The sequence below is a fragment of the Jaculus jaculus genome, chromosome 17, assembly GCF_020740685.1.
Source record: "Jaculus jaculus isolate mJacJac1 chromosome 17, mJacJac1.mat.Y.cur, whole genome shotgun sequence".
NCBI lineage: Eukaryota > Metazoa > Chordata > Mammalia > Rodentia > Dipodidae > Jaculus > Jaculus jaculus.
Window position 1 is genome coordinate 52564013 of NC_059118.1, and position 18776 is coordinate 52582788.

The window sequence follows — 18776 nt, forward strand, 5'->3', positions numbered from 1 at the left end:
TCACTTCTCCAAACATCTATGTTTGCTCATTGTCACATCTGGTGTTAGGTTCCAGTGTAAGGTTTTGCAAGAGCTCATACATTCAATCCTGGCAGATCCCAAAGCTCCTGCCTACCAGACTGGCACATGATAGTTAACTGCCTTTGTGTGTATTGGGTGGGAACCAATGAACCCAGTTAAACCCTCTTAGCTAGGCAATAGGTATGGTGGCCCATGAAAAGATCATGAGCCCTGGGTTTCAGATTGCACCCTAGTGAAACTACGCAAAGGCTCTAGATCCCTCCATGAGTCTGCTCTGCCTGCACATCACTAAGTTCACCAAGACCAGGTGAGTGGCTCCTGCTGCTTGACCCCCTTTGCCCTGTAGGCAGGTTGTCCTGGCTGCTGGAACAGGATGAATACCTCATTCGTTCACGAGGCCTTTCCTGGTTCCTGAAAATACCAAGAGGGTAACTTAACTTCTACAAACCTGCTTCTTCTCAAGCCATATTGTCCAAACAGCGTGTTGACAGCATATTATAGGAGTTCATATTTTATTTTAATAAATTTCCAGGGAAAAATTCCAGGTGGGTACTTTTACCAGCAGCTGACCCCAAAAACATTTATTCTACAAAACATTGATAGTCTACTGTGTTCTACACACCTTGAGTGCTAAGAATACACTTTAAATAAATGGAATATAATTATAATCATCCCTCTATACTCAAAATTTCCAAAGATTCAACCCACCATGAACCCAAACTATTTGAAAAACATGTGTCTATAGTGAATAAATACAGATATTTTTTCTAGTCATTAGTCCTTAAGCAATATTACATGGCTATATACATAGTATTCACATTGTTTCAGGTATTAGAAATAAGTTAACATGTACATATACTGCATGCAAATATATCACCATTTTATGCTGTGGAGTTGAACATCAAGGTTATAGGTATCTGCAAGGATCTAGGGACTAATCCCCTGTGGATACCACGGGAAGACTGTAATTGACAAAGTTTATTAAGCCATCACCAGTGCTTAGACTATTACCTGTTTTGAGAATTCTCTATGGCTTAACTTGGTAACCTGATGGACTGGGTACTATTATTATCTTCACTTTGGAAGTGAAGAAAAAGGCACTGATAAGAATAATCACTTGCAAAGATCTCGAACAACATTGGTAGTGATGGGCTGGAGGGATGGCTTAGCAGTTAAGGCACCTGCCTATGAAGCCTAAGGACCCACATTCAACTCTCCAGATCCCACGTAAGCCAGATGCACAAAGGTGAGACAAGGGCAAGGTTTCACATGCACACTAGGTGGCACATGCATCTGGAGTTCAATTTCAGTTGCTGAAGCCCTGGCATGCCAATTCTCTCTCCCTTTCTCTTTCTCTCTATCATTCTGGCTTTTTCTCTAAAAACTAAAAATAAAAGATAAAAAAAATATTGGTAGTGATATTTAGACCCAGGGCTCTGATTGGATTTTTCCTCAACAGTGCATTTAACAGAAACAAAAAAGAATGAAAAGAAACTATCAATTGATCCTATCATGAATAGTTTACAAGATCAGGTGTCTGAAGAGCAGTGATGGGGTTCTGTATCTGTACTTCTGAGAATAGACATAGAAATAAAATAAAATTGAGATGTATCACTTCTATTAGCAAATGTGGTAGAATTTGGTATGTGTTACAGGAGATTGTTTTCAGAACCTTTGAAGATACCAAATGCTCAAGTCCCTATGTAAAATCACAGTATTGGCATATAACTTACTTACATCCTCATGTTACTTTAAATCAACTCTAGAATACCTATAGTACTTACTGTGATGATAAAAGCTGAGTTAAGAGTGCTTACACTGTAATTATTTAAGGAATATGATGGAAAGGACAGAAATTTATTCAGTACAGATGTAAATTTTTAAAACCTGTAGTTTCAACAGAACACAGCGGCTCATGACTGTAAGGCAAGAACTTGGGAGCCTGAAGCAGTAGGATTGCTGTGAAGTTGAGGCCAGCCTGGGCTCCCGAGGGCATTTCAGGTCAATCAGCCTGAGATAGAGGGAGACACTGCCTCATTAAACAAACAACAAAACCAAACCTAATTTTGTTCCACCAAACTAGTTTTCTTCCATGAATGAAGTCCCTGTGGATACAGAGTGCAGATTCTATACCTAAATTCCTCATTGCTACAACCAAATACCCCACAAGAAGCAGCTTAAAGAAGAGTTTATTTCAGCTTACAGTCAATCATGGAGGGGGATTCATGGGGGCAAGAAAGAAAGGCAGAAAGAAGGAACAGGAAATAGGGTGGAGCTATCAAACCCCAAGGCCTGTCCATACTGATGCACTTCCTCCAGCAAGGCTCCACTGCCTGAAGATTTCACCGCCCTCTCAAATGGCATCACACAGTGAGGAACAAATGCTCAAACAGGAGCCTGTTGGGGACATTTCACATTAAAATCATATGTAGAGAAAGCACAGGGCAGGTAGGTTCCTGTGAGTTCATGGGATATAGATGACATGAGAGAAGTAAGTCTTGTTGCATCTATACAAAATCCAAGATCCCCTGGCAGAAGACAGCAGCAAGTTACCAGTCACAAAAGGAGTGGGTTGCTTACAGTGCTTTTTCCTTCCCTTCCTTCCTTCCTTCCTTCCTTCCTTCCTTCCTTCCTTCCTTCCTTCCTTCCTTCCTTCCTTCCTTCTTCCTTTCTTTCTTCCCTCTCCTTATTCCCCTCCCTTCCTTTCCTTTCCTTTCCTTTCCTTTCCTTTCCTTTCCTTTCCTTTCCTTTCCTTTCCTTTCCTTTCCTTTCCTTTCCTTTCCTTTCCTTTCCTCCCTCCCTCTCTTTCTTTCTTCTATTCTTCCTTTCTTTCTTTGTGTGTGTGTGTGTGTGTGTGTGTGTGTGTGTGTGTGTGTGTGTGCGTTTGAGGCCAAGTCTCACTCCAGCCCAGGTTGACCTAAATCTCACTCTATAGTCCCAGGCTGGCCTCAAACTAAGCAATCCTCCTACCTCTGTCTTCCAAGTTCTGGGATTAAAGACATGCACAACCACACCTGGATTTTTCTTCATATTTTGTTTGTGTGGGTGGGTATTCATGCACATGTGTATGCATGCATCTAAAGACCAGAGGTTAACTTTGGATGTCACTCTCCAGAATTCAGTCCACCTTTCTTGAAACAGTGTCTCTGATTGATCAATTAGGCAAACTGGCTGGCCAGTGAGCTACAGGGATCTTGCTGCTCTGCCTCCATCTAATCAGCTCTGGTATTATAGGTGTGTGCCAGCATGCCTTTCATTTCACACCGGGTAAGAGGGCTCACACTCAGGTCCTCACACTTGCAAGGGAAGTTCTTCATGTTCTGAGCTCTCTCCAGCCCCATGAAGACATTCTTTAAGTTCCTTTATCCTAAGAAGGGCAACGAAACAGCTCACTTCCTGCATCCTGACCCTCCTTCTCTCCATAGAAGAGCACTGGATGTCCATGTCAGAAAAGAAAAGACCCCCAAGACAAATGGAAAATAGTCCAAACTACTATCGTATGACTTTTGGGGTACCAAGGTGAGATTGAGCCCTTGCAACATTGTCCAGATTGTTCTCAAATGCCTGGGCTCAAATGATTCTTCTGCCTCAGTCTCCCACCTAGCAAGTAGTGAGCACCGTGCCCTGCTGTGACCTGTGATCTGACTTTGAGGATTTGTGCTGAGACCACACTCACTGTAGCAGCTACGAAGTACAGCAGAGCTAGCGGAAGTCACGTGGCCACCACTACAGCGTGCCCGTCACCCACCTTCCCCCCCACCGCTCAGAGCAGCCTCCTTCAAGTGCAACTCTTACGTAGTTGTTGCCCATGGAAATGAATTGCACGGTAGCAGCCCACCTTCTTCCTTTTTTTCCATGGTACTGTTTCTCTGCCATCACTTTGATGGTTTTGTCCACCCACAAATAAATGTGGGAGGAAGAAGGAGGCAAAAAGGGAATGGATGGATTTCCTATACGTTTCCTATACAAGACACCAAAGGTAAACAACTTAAGGCAATAACAGACACTAAAACTAACATTCTTTTATTTGGTAAACAGGGATTCTTCTTTTTTTTTTATTGTTTTCTGTTTCTATTGGGTTGTCTTTTTTTTCTTTTCCTTTACTAAGTCTTTTCAAAAATTATTTGTATTTTAGCTTAGCTGGAAACCTCCCCCCTATTGACTAGATATCAGAAAGGTACAAAAAGCTATGCTACATGCAGTCTTTTGGGAGCGATGACTCGTCAACAGTGTTAACCAGCAGTGGACCTTACAAGACTTATGGCTGGCTAGCCAGGCCAAGTGTGGCAATTGGTGCAGTAGAGGAGTGTATGTTATAGGTGAAACTAACTGCTCTCTGATTGGACTAGAGGCCTGTTCCACAGGAGGGAATGTAAGTCTGGTACTGCAAACCCAGCCAAAAGCCTGAAGTTCGATAGTCAAAATCCTACAGCTGGGGAGGTCATAAGTTCTAAAGGAGTAATGACTACTGCTGTCTGGCTAAATGCATATGTTAGTTCTTCCAGACTACTCTCTAAACACTAATGTTTCTTCCCTTATATTAATGCTGCTCTCATTTTTGTTTAGAGAAGTTTCTCTTCTCAGATGGTGATGACCACTAGGGTGACTCAATACTCACCAAAGTGCTGAAAAGAAGTGACAGTGGAGTGTTCAGCACTAAGTGAGACGTCTCTATCACATGCTCTAAGGCATAGGGTCCCTTGTGGAAGAGGTGGTGAAAATAATGTAAGAGCTGGGCTGGAGAGATGACTTAGCGGTTATGGCGCTTGCCTGCCAAGTCTGAGGACTCTTGTTCCACTCCCCGGATGCACAGTGACGTACGCGCACAATGCTGCACATGCACACAAGGGGACACACACATCTGAAGTTTGATTGCAGTGGCTGGCGGCCCTGGCGTGCCAATTCTCATTTTCTCTCTCTCTTGAAAAAAGACCAGTCTGTTGGGCTTGCCTAAAAAAACAAAAAGAATGTAAGAGCCAAAGGAAGAGTAGGGCTGCTTACAATGCTTTCTTTCAGGCACAAAATGGCCTTGATATTTATGACCTCACAATGCCTAACACTACATCTCCAAGAACCTCATAATGGGAGGCAAAATAATGATGACAGCAAAATAGAAAATAGAATAGTTGGAATGAAGAAGGGACTCATAGAGGGTGGATTTGGGAAAGGGAACATGGGTGGTGGGAGGGACTTATAATGGATTATTGATATACTTATGGAAGTTGTCAATAAAAGTAGGGATTCTTGACCTAATACCTCTAAATCAGTTTATATATATGCCAGGCATAGTGGTGAACTCTTGCAATGCCCATATTCAGGAGGTGGAGGCAGGAGCTTTACTGTGTTTGAGGCCATCCATGCCTATAGTAAGACTATTTCTCAAAAAACCAAACACACCAAGAAAAAGAAGGGTAAGAAGTGCTGGAGAGATGACTTAGCGGTTCAGACACTTGCCTGTGAAGCCTAAGGGCCCAGGTTTGATTTCTTAGTGTCCACATAAGCCCAATGCATAGGGTGGCACATGTGCCTGAAGTTCGTTTGCACAGGCTAGAGGCCCTGGCACATGCATTGTCTCTCTCTTCCCCAAACAAACAAATAAATGAAAATATATATATATATTTTTAAAATAAAACGGGGCTGAAGAGATGGCTTAGCTGTTAAGGCACTTGCTTGCAAAACCTAAGGACCCGTGTTTGACTACTCAATCCCATATAAGCCAGACACACAAGGTGACGCCTGCGCAGGGTCACGCATGTGCACAAGGTGGCACACACGTCTTGACTTCTATTGCAGTGGCTGGAGGCTCTGGCATGCAAATTCTGACTCTCTCTTATAAACAAAAGTAAAAGAAAATAAACAAAGGACTGAAGGCTAGAGAGATGGCTTAGCCTGCCTGTGAAGCCTAAGGACTCATGTTCAACTCTCCAGGTCCCACATAAGCACAAAGATGCAAGTGCACAAGGCGGCACATGTGCACAAGGAGATGCACACATCTGGAGTGCTTTTGCAGTGGCATGCCCATTCTCCCTTTCTCTCTCCAGTAAAAAGAAGCCAGTCTGTTGGGCTTGACTAAGGAAGGGAGGAAGGGAGGAAGGGAGGGACGGAGGGAGGAAGGGGAGAAAGAAGAAAGGAAGGAAGAAAGGAAGGACTGACTAGAGAGATGGCTAAGCAGGTAAGGGCACTTGCCACACAAGCATGAGGGCCTATGAGGGCCTGAGTTCAGTCTCTAGCACCCATACACAAAGCTGTGTGTGGCTACACTTGCTGTAACCCCAGTTCTGCAGTGCAGATAGGAGAATGGCTGGCCCTCACTGGTCAGCCAGTCCCACCAAAGATGGAAGCTCCAGTTCAATGAGAGATGCTGTCTCAATGAAGCAATTTGGAAGAGCCATAAGAGGAGGGCACCCAACATTCTCCTCTGGCCCCTACATGTGTGTGCATAGGGTGCATGCATCTGCACACACACACCACACCACACATACTACACATGTGTCAAAAAAGTAACAGAAAGAGGAAAAGAAATATTTTTAACTTTTACTGACTTTCAGAAATATAGACAACGTACCATGATCACAATCCCCTCCCTCCACACTCCTTTCCCCCACTTTCCAACTCCTCTCTCTTCTATGTGGATGCCACCATTTTGCCCCTCTGGCTATGCAGATCTTGTGTAGGCTGCATCAAGCACTGTCAGGTCATGAATATCAAGGCCACTTGTGTTTAGATGACAGCATTGTAAGCAGTCCGCCCCTTCATTTGGCTCTTACATTAGAAAAAGAAATATTTTTTGAAGGTTGTATTTAATTAGCAGAGAGTATACATATGTATGAGGTATACTGTGGCATTTAAGGACATGTGCATACATAGTGTTATGATCACATTGGAATAGTTGGCATATGTGTCACCTCAGACACATACCATTTCTCTATGTTAAGAACATTTAAATTTTTCTTTACTAGCTATTTTGAAGTGTCCATGTCATCAACTGTAGTAATCCCACTGTTTTGCTGTGCTATAGAATGTTAAAAGTCATTCCACTGTCCCACCACACTCCTGGGTCTATTAACTATCCTCTCTATTGTCTATCTATCTATCTATCTATCTATCTATCTATCTATCTATCTATCTATCTATCTATCATCTGTCTGTCTGTCTATCAACCATCTGTCTGTCAGTCTGTCTGCCTATCTATCTATCTATCTATCTATCTATCTATCTATCTATCTACCTATATGTGGTTTTTGGAGACAAGGTCTCACAATGTAGTTCAGGCAAATGTCCAATCCTCCTTTCTCAATCTCCTCAGTGCTGCAGGCATCAAACACCATGTCTGGCTTCCAGATAGGCTTTAAGAGAATGTGAACTCCATGAATTGCATCCAAATTTCATATTTTTAAGAGTGACCTATTCCTAAAAACTGAAGCTTGATGATTCCAGTGAAAAGCAGCAATGGCCTTTCTTCTGAGTCCTTTGGCAAGGTAGGCAACTCAGTCTCAGATGACTACTGTCTCTTGGTCCTCTGCAGCAACGCCCTGGGCAGAGTCATGCTGGTATACTCAACCTCCTGGGAACAGCTTTCTATTCTTTTGAGATATCCATATTTTAACCATAGGAGGTAACTTATTCATGCAAGGTGCCACAGTCGAGTCAGTGCGGGACAGGGATTCGAGCATCTGAGGAGAGGAAGGGACTGGTTGGCACAGAAAACACAGTGCACATTTCCAGGAACCCACTGTGTGGATGATATTGTTACAGTATAAAACTGTGTTGCCCGGCATGATGGTGCATGCCTGAAAGTCCCAGGACTGGGAAGGCTTAGGTAGGAGAAGCACCTGAAGTTCCAGGTCAGTCTTGGCTAGAGTGAGGCCCTAATATAAAAAAAAAATGTGGTGTAGCCAAAAGGCCATACATGGTGAGTCATGTCTACGATCCCAGCACTTTGGAACCTAAGGCAGGAGAATTCATGAATTCAAGGCCAATCTTGACTGAGACCCTATCTTAAAATAATAATTATGTGCTTAGGCATAGATAAGACAGTCCAGATCTTTTAACAATTTCATTGGCATCTTGGAGCAATATCCAAATAATTGAGTCCACATTCATCTTTTCCTTCCTTGAACACTGAAATTTTTAGTTTATTAATTCAATCAGAATTGCTATCATTTTTATGCTTTCCATTTTTCAAGTTCCCACTATCAATATTAAAAAGAAGGATACAGACCTCAAATTTATCACACATAATTCCTAAGTGCTAAGGAAAAGGCAGATTAAAGTCCACATGACATTTCTTCTTCTGGTCATATACTATAAGTACCTTCCACGCACCCATGAACTCTGTGCTCAGCTGCTGGGGAGACCTGCCCTGATATATGTGGGACAGAGAGTGCATTGTGTGTGTGACTAGTCTGCAGACAATTTACTGCTTGCTTCATGAGACAAATCCAGATTTGAAGTCAGGACTTAAGGAAGTAAACTGTGTAAGAGATAAGCTGTTGCTAAGCATGTTTAAAACCTCTCTCTCTCTCTCTCTCTCTCTCTCCTTTTGTCACCTTTCTCTATTAGTCACTCTACTTGATACTGTGAACACGTATCTGACTAGAAGCAACTTAAGGAAGGAAAGGATGTATTCTGGCTTCCAGTTTCAAGGGGATGCATTCCATCACCACAGGGAAGGCATGGCAGCTGGTGTAGGAGGCTGGCTCATCACACTGTGTCCACAGCCAGGAAGCAGGAGAAAAACAGGAAGTGGAGCCTGTATGTAAAACTCAAGGTACACACCCAAGGGCAGCTTCTCCAGCAAGGCTTCACCTCCTAAAGGATCCCCACCCTTCCCAAACAGCACCACCAACTAGGGACCAAATGTTCAAACACATGAGCTTATTGAGGACATTTTCATTCAATCCACAACATTTTCCCTTTCCCTCCCTCCCTCCCTCTCTTCTTTCCTCCCTCCATCCCTCCCTTCCTCATTCCTTCCTCTTTTCTTCCCTTCATCCATCCTCTCTCCCCTCTTTCCATTGGAAATTACAATTACAGAGAAGAAATAAGATAATGTCTTTGAAAACAGAATTCATCAAAGAAAAGTCATATTCAAATTCTAAGACAGTTTGTAGGTGAGATATTGTCCAACAGAATGTTAGAGACCTGTAGGTCAATTGGCACTCACAATGAGTACACCAAAAGTCAAGAAAGTGGTATTCACCCTGTCTTCTCAGTGTAGATGGCTTGAAGTCAACCATTAGACAAGGGTTTGTTAGTAAGAAGGTATATCAGTAAGGCAAGTCTATTTATTTTCCATTTAAACATTGTATCTTAAAAGTAATAAGCATATGTGATAGAATACCTCTGTCTATATCATCCCAATATAACATGCAAATATTTGTATATTTGTTATGCTCTGAAGGTAAATGTTACCAACAGACTCATATGTTTGAGCACCAGGCCTTTAGCTCATGCCACTGTTTGGGAGTACAGTAGTTTGAATCAGATGTTCCCCACATACTAATGTATTCTAAATACTTGGCCCACAGCTGGTGGCAATTTGGGACTGAAGGTTTGCTGGAGGAGGTGTGTTGTTGGGGGACGGGCTTAGAGGTGTCTTATCCAGCTCCACCTTGCCAGAGATTAGCTCACTCTCCTGATGCTGTTTCCTCCTGCAGTGGCAGAGGTGACATCCAGCCTCTGCAGAGGCCATGCTTTTCTCTGTCATCATGAAGCTACCTCTAAAGACGATAAGCCACAATAAAAACTTTCTTCCAGTCAGCTGCTTTTGGTCAGGTGCTTTGTCCCAGCAATGAGAAGGTAACTACAACAGGGAGGTTTTGGAACCTTTGAGAGGTAGGACCTAGCTAGAGGAAATGGCTGTGTTGGGGATGGGCCCTGAGGTCTATAGCCTAGCCTCATATCTATGGTAGTTTGAATGTATAGCCCCATTGACTTAGATGCTTTCTTAAAACAAAGCTTAGAGCTTCAGCCCCCTAGCAGGCAGGTCATGATAGACTGGTCATGTCACAGGGGTGTGGGGGAGATCCTGGAGTTCAGCCCTAATATGTGTAACTGAGAATAGATCTGATTTCAACTCAAAGGTGTAATGACAGCAGTATGAGCTCTGGTGTGTGCATGTGTGTGATGTCCTTGTCTATGGTGTGCTCCTCTGTGGTGTGCTCCCCTGTGGTGTGCTCCTCTGTGGTGTCCTCCTGTGTGGTGCCCTCCTCTGTGGTGTCCTCCTCTGTGGTGTCCTCCTCTGTGGTGTGCTCCTCTGTGGTGTCCTCCTCTGTGGTGCCCTCCTCTGTGTTGTCCTCGTCTGTGGTGTCCTTCTCTGTGGTGTCCTCCTCTGTGGTATCTCATCCGTGGTGTCCTCCATTGTGGTGTGCTCCTCTGTGGTGTGGTCCTCTGTGGTGTGCTCCTCTGTGGTGTGCTCCTCTGTGGTGTCCTCCTCTGTGGTGCCCTCCTCTGTGTTGTGCTCCTCTGTGGTGTGCACCTCTGTGGTGTCCTCCTCTGTGGTGTCCTCCTCTGTGGTGTCCTCCTCTGTGGTGTCCTCCTCTGTGGTGTCCTCCTCTGTGGTGTCCTCCTCTGTGGTGTGCTCCTCTGTGGTGTGCTCCTCTGTGGTGTGCTCCTCTGTGGTGTGGTCCTCTGTGGTGACCTCCTCTGTGGTGTGCTCCTCTGTGGTGTGCTCCTCTGTGGTGTGCACCTCTGTGGTGTGCTCCTCTGTTGTGACCTCCTCTGTGGTGTGCTCCTCGGTGGTATCCTCCTCTGTGGTGTGCTCCTCTGTGGTGTGCTCCTTTGTGGTGACCTCCTCTGTGGTGTCCTCCTCTGTGGTCCTCCTCTGGTGTGCTCCTCTGTGGTTTACTCCTCTGTGGTGTCCTCCTCTGTGGTGTGCTCCTCGGTGGTGACCTCCTCTGTGGTGTCCTCCTCTGTGGTGTCCTCCTCTGTGGTGTGCTCCTCTGTGGTGTGCTCCTCTGTGGTGTCCTCCTCTGTGGTGTCCTCCTCTGTGGTGTGCTCCTCGGTGGTGACCTCCTCTGTGGTGTCCTCCTCTATGGTGTGCTCCTCTGTGGTGTGCTCCTCTGTGGTGTGCTCCTCTGTGGTGTCCTCCTCTGTGGTGTCCTCCTCTGTGGTGTGCTCCTCTGTGGTGTGCTCCTCTGTGGTGTCCTCCTTTGTGGTGTCCTCCTCTGTGGTGTGCTCCTCTGTGGTGTCCTCCTCTGTGGTGTCCTCCTCTGTGGTGTCCTCCTGTGTGGTGTCTCCTCTGTGGTGTCCCCCTCTGTGGTGTCCTCCTCTGTGGTGTGCTCCTCTGTGGTGACCTCCTCTGTGGTGTCCTCCTCTGTGGTGTGCTCCTCTGTGGTGTGCTCCTCTGTGGTGTCCTCCTCTGAGGTGACCTACTCTGTGGTGTCCTGCTCTGTGGTGTCTTCTTCTGTGGTTTCCTGCTCTGTGGTGTCCTCCAATGTGGTGTCCTCCTCTGTGGTGTCCTCCAATGTGGTGTCCAACTCTGTGGTGTCCCTCTGTGTGGTGTCCTCCTCTGTGGTGTCCTCCTCTGTGGTGTCTTCCTCTGTGGTGTGCTCCTATGTGCTGTGCTCCTCTGTAGTGACCTCCTCTGTGGTGTCCTCCTCTGTGGTGTCCTCTTCTCTGGTGTCCTCCTCCGTGGTGTCCTCCTCTGTGGTGTGGTCCTCTGTGGTGTCTTCCTCTGTGGCGTGCTCCTCTGTGGCGTGCTTCTCTTTTTTGTCCTCCTCTGTGGTGTGCTCCTCTGTGGTGTCCTCCTCTCTGGTGACCTCTTCTGTGGTGTCCTCCTCTGTGTGGTCCAACTCTGTGGTGTCCTCCTCTGTGGTGTCCTGCTCTGTGGTGTCCCCTTCTGTGGTGTCCTCCTCTGTATTGCCTGCCTCTGTGGTGCGCTCCTCTGTTGTGTCCTAATGTTTGGTGTCCTCCTCTGTGGTGCCCTCCTCTGTGGTGCACTCCTCTGTGGTGTACTCCTCTGTGGTGTCCTCATCTGTGGTGTCCTCCTCTGTGGTGTCCTCCTCTGTGGTGACCTCCTCTGTGGTGTCCTGCTCTGTGGTCACCTCCTCTGTGGTGTCCTACTCTGTGGTGCCCTCCTCTGTGGTGTGCTCCTCTGTGGTGACCTCTTCTGTGGTGTCCTCCTCTGTGGTGTGCTCCTCTGGGGTGTGCTCCTCTGTGGTGACCTTCTCTTGGTGTCCTCCTCTGTGGTGTGCTCTTCTGTGGTGTTCTCCTCTGTGGTGTCCTCCTCTGTGGTGTGCTCCTCTGTGGTGTCCTGCTCTGTGGTGTGCTCCTCTGTGGTGTCCTTCTCTGTGGTGTGCTCCTCTGTGTTGTGCTCCGATGTGGTGATCTCCTCTGTGGTGTCCTCTTCTGTGGTGTCCTCCTCTGTGGTGTGCTCCTCTGTGGTGTCCGCCTCTGTGGTGTACTCTTCTGTGGTATCCTCCTCTGTGGTGTCCTCCTCTGTGGTGTGCTCCTCTGTGGTGTCCTTCTCTGTGGTGTGCTCCTCTGTGGTGTGCTCCGATGTGGTGATCTCCTCTGTGGTGTCCTCTTCTTGGTGTCCTCCTCTGTGGTGTGCTCCTCTGTGGTGTCCGCCTCTGTGGGGTCCTCCTCTGTGGTGTCCTCCTCTGTGGTTTTATCCTGTGTGGTGTGCTCCTCTGTGGTGTCCTCCTCTGTGTTCCCCTCCTCTGTGGTGTCCTCCTCTGTGGTGTGCTCCTCTGTGGTGTCCTCCTCTGTGGTGTGCTCCTCTGTGGTGTGCTCCTCTGTCGTGAACTCCTCTGTGGTGTCCTCCTCTGTGGTGTCCTGCTCTGTGGTGTCCTCCTCTGTGGTGTCTTCCTCTGTCGTGCCCTCCTCTGTGGTGGGCTCCTCTGTGGTGTCCTCCTCTGTCGTGTCCTCCTCTGTGGTGTCCTCATCTGAGGTGACCTACTCTGTGATGTCCTGCTCTGTGGTGTCTTCTTCTGTGGTGTTCTCCTCTGTGGTGTCCGCCTCTGTGGTGTCCTCCTCTGTGGTGTCCAACTATGTGGTGTCCCTCTGTGTGGTGTCCTCCTCTGTGGTGTGCTCCTCTATGATGTGCTCCTCTATGGTGTCCTCCTCTGTGGAGTCCACCTCTGTGGTGTCTTCCTCTGTGGTGTGCTCCTCTGTGGTGTGCTCCTCTGTGGTGTCCTCCTCTGTGGTGTTCTCCTCTGTGGTGTGCTCCTCTGTGGTGTCCTCCTCTGTGGTGTCTTCCTCTGTGGTGTGCTCCTCTGTGGTGTGCTCCTCTGTAGTGACCTCCTCTGTGGTGTCCTCCTCTGTGGTGTCCTCTTCTCTGGTGTCCTCCTCTGTGGTGTCCTCCTCTGTGGTGTCCTCCTCTGTGGTGTTATCCTGTGTGGTGTGCTCCTCTGTGGTGTCCTCCACTGTGGTGAGCCCCTCTGTGGTGTCCTCCTCTGTGGTGTCCTCTGTGGTTACCTCCTCTGTGGTGTCCTGCTCTGTGGTGTCCTCCTCTGTGGTGTCCTCTTCTGTGTTCCCATCCTCTGTGGTGTGCTCCTCTGTGGTGCGCTCCTCTGTGGTGTCCTCCTCTGTGGTGACCTCCTCTGTGGTGTGCTCCTCTGTGGAGTCCTACTCTGTGGTGTGCTCCTCAGTGGTGTCCTCCTCTGCGGTGTCCTCCTCTGTGGTGTCTCCACTGTGGTGTCCTCCTCTGTGGTGACCTCCTCTGTAGTGTGCTCCTCTGTGGTGTCCTCCTCTGTGGTGTCCTCCTCTGTGGTGTCCTCTTCTGTGGTGCCCTCCTCTGTGGTGTGCTCCTCTGTGTTGTCTTCCTCTGAGGTGTCCTCCTCTGTGGTGCTCTGATCTGTGGTGTCCTCTTCTGTGGTGTCCTCCTCTGTGGTGTCCTCCTCTGTGGTGTCTGCCTCTGTGGTGTCTGCCTCTGTGGTGTCCTCCTCTGTGGTGTCCTCCTCTGTGGTGTGCTCCTCTGTGGTGTGTTCCTCTGTGGTGTCTTCCTGTGTGGTGCCCTCCTCTGTGGTGTCCTCCTCTGTGGTGTGCTCCTCTGTGGTGTCCTCCTGTGTGGTGCCCTCCTCTGTGGTGTCCTCCTCTGTGGTGCCCGCCTCTGTGGTGTGCTCCTCTGTGGTGTCCTCTTCTGTGGTGTCCTCCTCTGTGGTGTCCTCTTCTGTGGTGTCCTCCTGTGTGGTGCCCTCCTCTGTGGTGTCCTGCTCTGTGGTGTCCTCATTTGTGGTGTCCTCCTGTGGTGTCCTCCTCTGTGGTCTCCTCTTCTGTGGTGTCCTCCTCTGCGGTGTCCTCCTCTGTTGTGTCCTCCTCTGGGGTGGCCTCCTCTGTGGTGTCCTCCTCTGTGGTGTCCTCCTCTGTGGTGTGCTCCTCTGTGGTGTGCTCCTCTGTGGTATCCTCCTCTGTGGTGTCCTCCTCTGTGGTGTCCTCCTGTGTGGTGTCTCCTCTGTGGTGTCCTCCTCTGTGGTGTCCTCTTCTGTGGTGTCCTCCTCTGCGGTGTCCTCCTCTGTGGTGTCCTCCTCTGTGGTGTGCTCCTCTGTGGTGTCCTCCTCTGTGGTGTCCTCCTCTGTGGTGTCCTCCTCTGTGGTGTCCTCCTCTGTGGTGTGCTGCTCTGTTGTGTGCTCTTCTGTGGTGACCTCCTCTGTGGTGTCCTCCTCTGTGGTGTCCGCCTCTGGGGTGTCCTCGTCTGTGGTGTCCTCCTCTGGGGTGTCCTCCTCTGTGGTGTGCTCCTCTGTGGTGTCCTCCTCTGTGGTGTGCTCCTCTGTGGTGACCTCCTCTGTGGTGTCCTCCTCTGTGGTGTCCTCTTCTCTGGTGTCCTCCTCTGTGGTGTGCTCCTCTGTGGTGCCCTCCTCTGTGGCGTGCAACTCTGTGGTGTGCTCCTCTGTGGTGTGCTGCTCTGTGGTGTGCTCCTCTGTGGTGTGCTTCTCTGTGGTGTCCTCCTCTGTGGTGTGCTCCTCTGTGGTGTCCTCCTCTGTGGTGTGCTCCTCTGTGGTGACCTCCTCTGTGGTGACCTCCTCTGTGGTGTGCTCCTCTGTGCTGTCCTCTTCTGTGGTGTGCTCCTCTGTGGTGTCCCCCTCTGTGGTGTTCTCCTCTGTGGTGTGCTGCTCTGTGGTGTGCTCCTCTGTGGTGTGCTGCTCTGTGGTGTGCTCCTCTGTGATGAACTCCTCTGTGGTGTCCTCCTCTGTGGTGTGTTCCTCTGTGGTGTCCTCCTCTGTGGTGTGCTCCTCTATGGTGTCCTCCTCTGTGGTGTCCTCCTCTGTGGTGTGCTGCTCTGTGGTGTGCTCCTCTATGGTGTCCTCCTCTGTGGTGACCTCCTCTACTGTGTCCTCCTCTGTGGTGTGCTCCTCTGTGGTGTCCTCCTGTGTGGTGTCCTCCTCTGTGGTGTTCTCCTCTGTGGTGTGCTCCTCTGTGGTGTCCTCCTCTGTGGTGTCCTCCTCTGTGGTGTGTTCCTCTGTGATGACCTCCTCTATGGTGTCCTCCTCTGTGGTGACCTCCTCTGTGCTGTACTCCTCTGTGGCGTCCTCCTCTGTGGTGACCTCCTCTGTGGTGTCCTCCTCTGTGGTGTCCTCCTCTGTGGTGTCCTCCTCTGTGGTGACCTCCTCTGTGGTGTCCTCCTCTGTGGCGTCCTCCTCTGTGGTGACCTCCTCTGTGGTGTCTTCCTCTGTGGTGACCTCCTCTGTGGTGTCCTCCTCTGTGGTGTCCTCCTCTGTGGTGACCTCTGTGGTGTCCTCCTCTGTGGTGTGCTCCTCTGTGGTGTGCTCCTCTATGGTGTTCTCCTCTGTTGTGTGCTCCTCTGTGGTGACCTCCTCTGTGGTGTGCTCCTCTATGGTGTCCTCCTCTGTGGTGTGCTCCTCTGTGGTGTCCTCCTCTGTGGTGTGCTCCTCTGTGGTGTTCTCCTCTGTTGTGTGCTCCTCTGTGGTGACCTCCTCTGTGGTGTGCTCCTCTGTGGTGTCCTCCTCTGTGGTGTGCTCCTCTGTGGTGTGCTCCTCTATGGTGTTCTCCTCTGTTGTGTGCTCCTCTGTGGTGACCTCCTCTGTGGTGTGCTCCTCTATGGTGTCCTCCTCTGTGGTGTGCTCCTCTATGGTGACCTCCTCTGTGGTGTGCTTCTCTGTGGTGATCTCCTCTGTGGTGTGCTCCTCTATGGTGTCCTCCTCTGTGGTGTGCTCCTCTGTGGTGTGCTCCTCTGTGGTGTGCTCCTCTGTGGTGGCCTCCTCTGTGGTGGCCTCCTCTGTCTTGTGCTCCTCTGTGGTTCCTCCTCTGTGGTGTGTTCCTCTGTTCTGTGCTCCTCTGTGGTGTCCTCCTCTGTGGTGACCTCCTCTGTGGTGTCCTCCTCTGTGGTGTCCTCCTCTGTGGTGACCTCTGTGGTGTCCTCCTCTGTGGTGTGCTCCTCTGTGGTGTGCTCCTCTATGGTGTTCTCCTCTGTGGTGTGCTCCTCTGTTCTGTGCTCCTCTGTGGTGTCCTCCTCTGTGGTGTGCTCCTCTGTGGTGTGCTCCTCTATGGTGTTCTCCTCTGTGGTGTGCTCCTCTGTTCTGTGCTCCTCTGTGGTGACCTCCTCTGTGGTGTGCTCCTCTATGGTGTCCTCCTCTGTGGTGTGCTCCTCTGTTCTGTGCTCCTCTGTGGTGTCCTCCTCTTTGGTGTCCTCCTCTGTCTTGTGCTCCTCTGTGGTTCCTCCTCTGTGGTGTGCTCCTCTGTGGTGTCCTCCTCTGTCTTGTGCTCCTCTGTGGTTCCTCCTCTGTGGTGTGCTCCTCTGTTCTGTGCTCCTCTGTGGTGTCCTCCTCTTTGGTGACCTCCTCTGTGGTGTCCTCCTCTGTGGTGTGTTCCTCTGTGGTGTGCTCCTCTGTGGTGACCTGCTCTGTGGTGTCCTCCTCTCTGGTGTGCTCCTCTGTGTTGTCCTCCTCTGTCTTGTCCTCCTCCTATGGTGTCCTCCTCTGTGGTGTGTTCCTCTGTGGTGTGCTCCTCTGTCGTGTCCTCCTCTGTGGTATGCTCCTCTGTTGTGTGCTCCTCTGTGGTGTCCTCCTCTGTGGTGACCTCCTCTGTGGTGTCCTCCTCTGTGGTGTTCTCCTCTGTGCTGTGCTCTCCTGTGGTGTCCTTGCCTGTGGTGCTGATTCTGTTGTGGTTTTTCTCTGCTTGGATCTACAAAAGGGAGCCAGCTTCTTCTACCATTGATGTATCTACCTCTTGATCTAAAGGCCTGAAATAAACTGGGTGGGGTTGGATGATCATCCCAGCAAAGGGAGCTAACTGCAGCCCTTCCTGTCTCATCTCTTTCCTGGTCTGCAGAGATGTATGTAAGCAGCTGTCACACTCTCCAATTGCCATAAGAGCCATCTGCCGTGATCCTCTCCCTCCTTTGATGGAATGCATCCTGTTGAAGTGGAAGCCAGAATAAATCCTTTCCTTCTCTATGTTGCTTCTTATTAGGTATTTGGTTACAATTTTGAGAAAAGTAATGAACACAGTATCCTTTCATATCTCTTCTATGTGAACATTTTTATATTTGTGAGATAAAAGTGAAACTTTGTGTGTGTTTGTGTGCATATGTACACGTGCACTGAGAATGTAGGCGTGTACCACCATACCTGGCTTTTAGGTGGGTGCTAGGGATCTGAACTCAGGTTGTCATGTTTGTGTGGGAAGCACTTTACTGATAGACTGAGCCATGCCCCCAGACCTGTATAAGTGAAATAAAAAACGATTTAAGGGCTTGAGAGATGGCACAGCAGCTAAGGTACTTATTTGCAAAAGAAGGTCTGGGTGAAAGTCCCCAGAATCCCATAAAGCCACACGTACAAAGTGGCAGATGCATCTGGAGTTCACTTGCAGTGGCAAGAGACCCTGGTGTGCCCAGTATCTCTGTTTTTCTCCTTTTGCAAATAAAAAAAAATGATTTTACTTTTAACACATAACTATTAAAAATAATGGGAGAAGAGGGAAGGTCAGTAAAAGTAGGATGGATATATGAGGTGGAATATGTTTAACATAGAATATACACATGTATGAAAGCCTAAAAATAAGCAATAAAGTGAAATTGTAACATATAGTTAAATGGAGAATTAGGTTTCACTTTATAAAAAATAAAATTGTTGGGCTAGAGAGATAGTTTAGCAGTCAAGGCACTTGTCTACAAAGCCTGAGGACTCATGTTTTACTATCCAGGTCCCATGTAAGCCAGACACACTACTTAAAGCAAGCTTGCAAGGTCACACATGTTCACAAAGGGACACACATGTCTGGAATTTGATTTTAGTGGCTGAGGCCCTGGCACACCAATTCTTTATCACTCACACACACAAACACACACACTCTCTCTTGCTATATTGCATAAAAAGGCCAGTCTGTTGGGCTTGCCTCAAAAATAAAAATAAAAATAAAATAATTTCTAGGCGTGGTGGTACACACCTTTAATCCTAGCACTTATGAGGCTGAGGTAGGAGGATCGCTGTGAGTTCACAGTCAACCTGAGACTTCATAGTAAATTTCAGGTCAGCCTGGGTTAGAGTGAGACTCTACCTAAAAAAAACTAACAAACTAACTAACTAAATATTAAAAATAAAATTCTTGAGTAAGTGGAATCTTAAGTGTTTCTCTTATTGCTATAGGCAGCTAGAAATGGCAAAGAAATATGAGGTGGGTGGCATGGAGAAGTCTGGCTGAAACTTAGCCAAAATGAACATGTCCCTTTGAAGTGAAACAAATATCAAAATACTTAAGACAGAAAGCTCCCAGTGTATACTGGTTGAACTGATTATTGTGACATACAGCATCCAGGGAATAATCTGGAAAATTTGCATTGATTAGAATTG

At 48.3% G+C, this 18776-nt stretch overlaps 1 protein-coding gene across 1 annotated transcript in view; it reads right to left on the minus strand.

The window, feature by feature from the left end:
* Positions 1–18776, minus strand: part of LOC101601471 (cyclase associated actin cytoskeleton regulatory protein 2) — a 314827-nt gene that overhangs the window by 212193 nt on the left and 83858 nt on the right. The gene's annotated exons all lie outside the window — the stretch shown is intronic.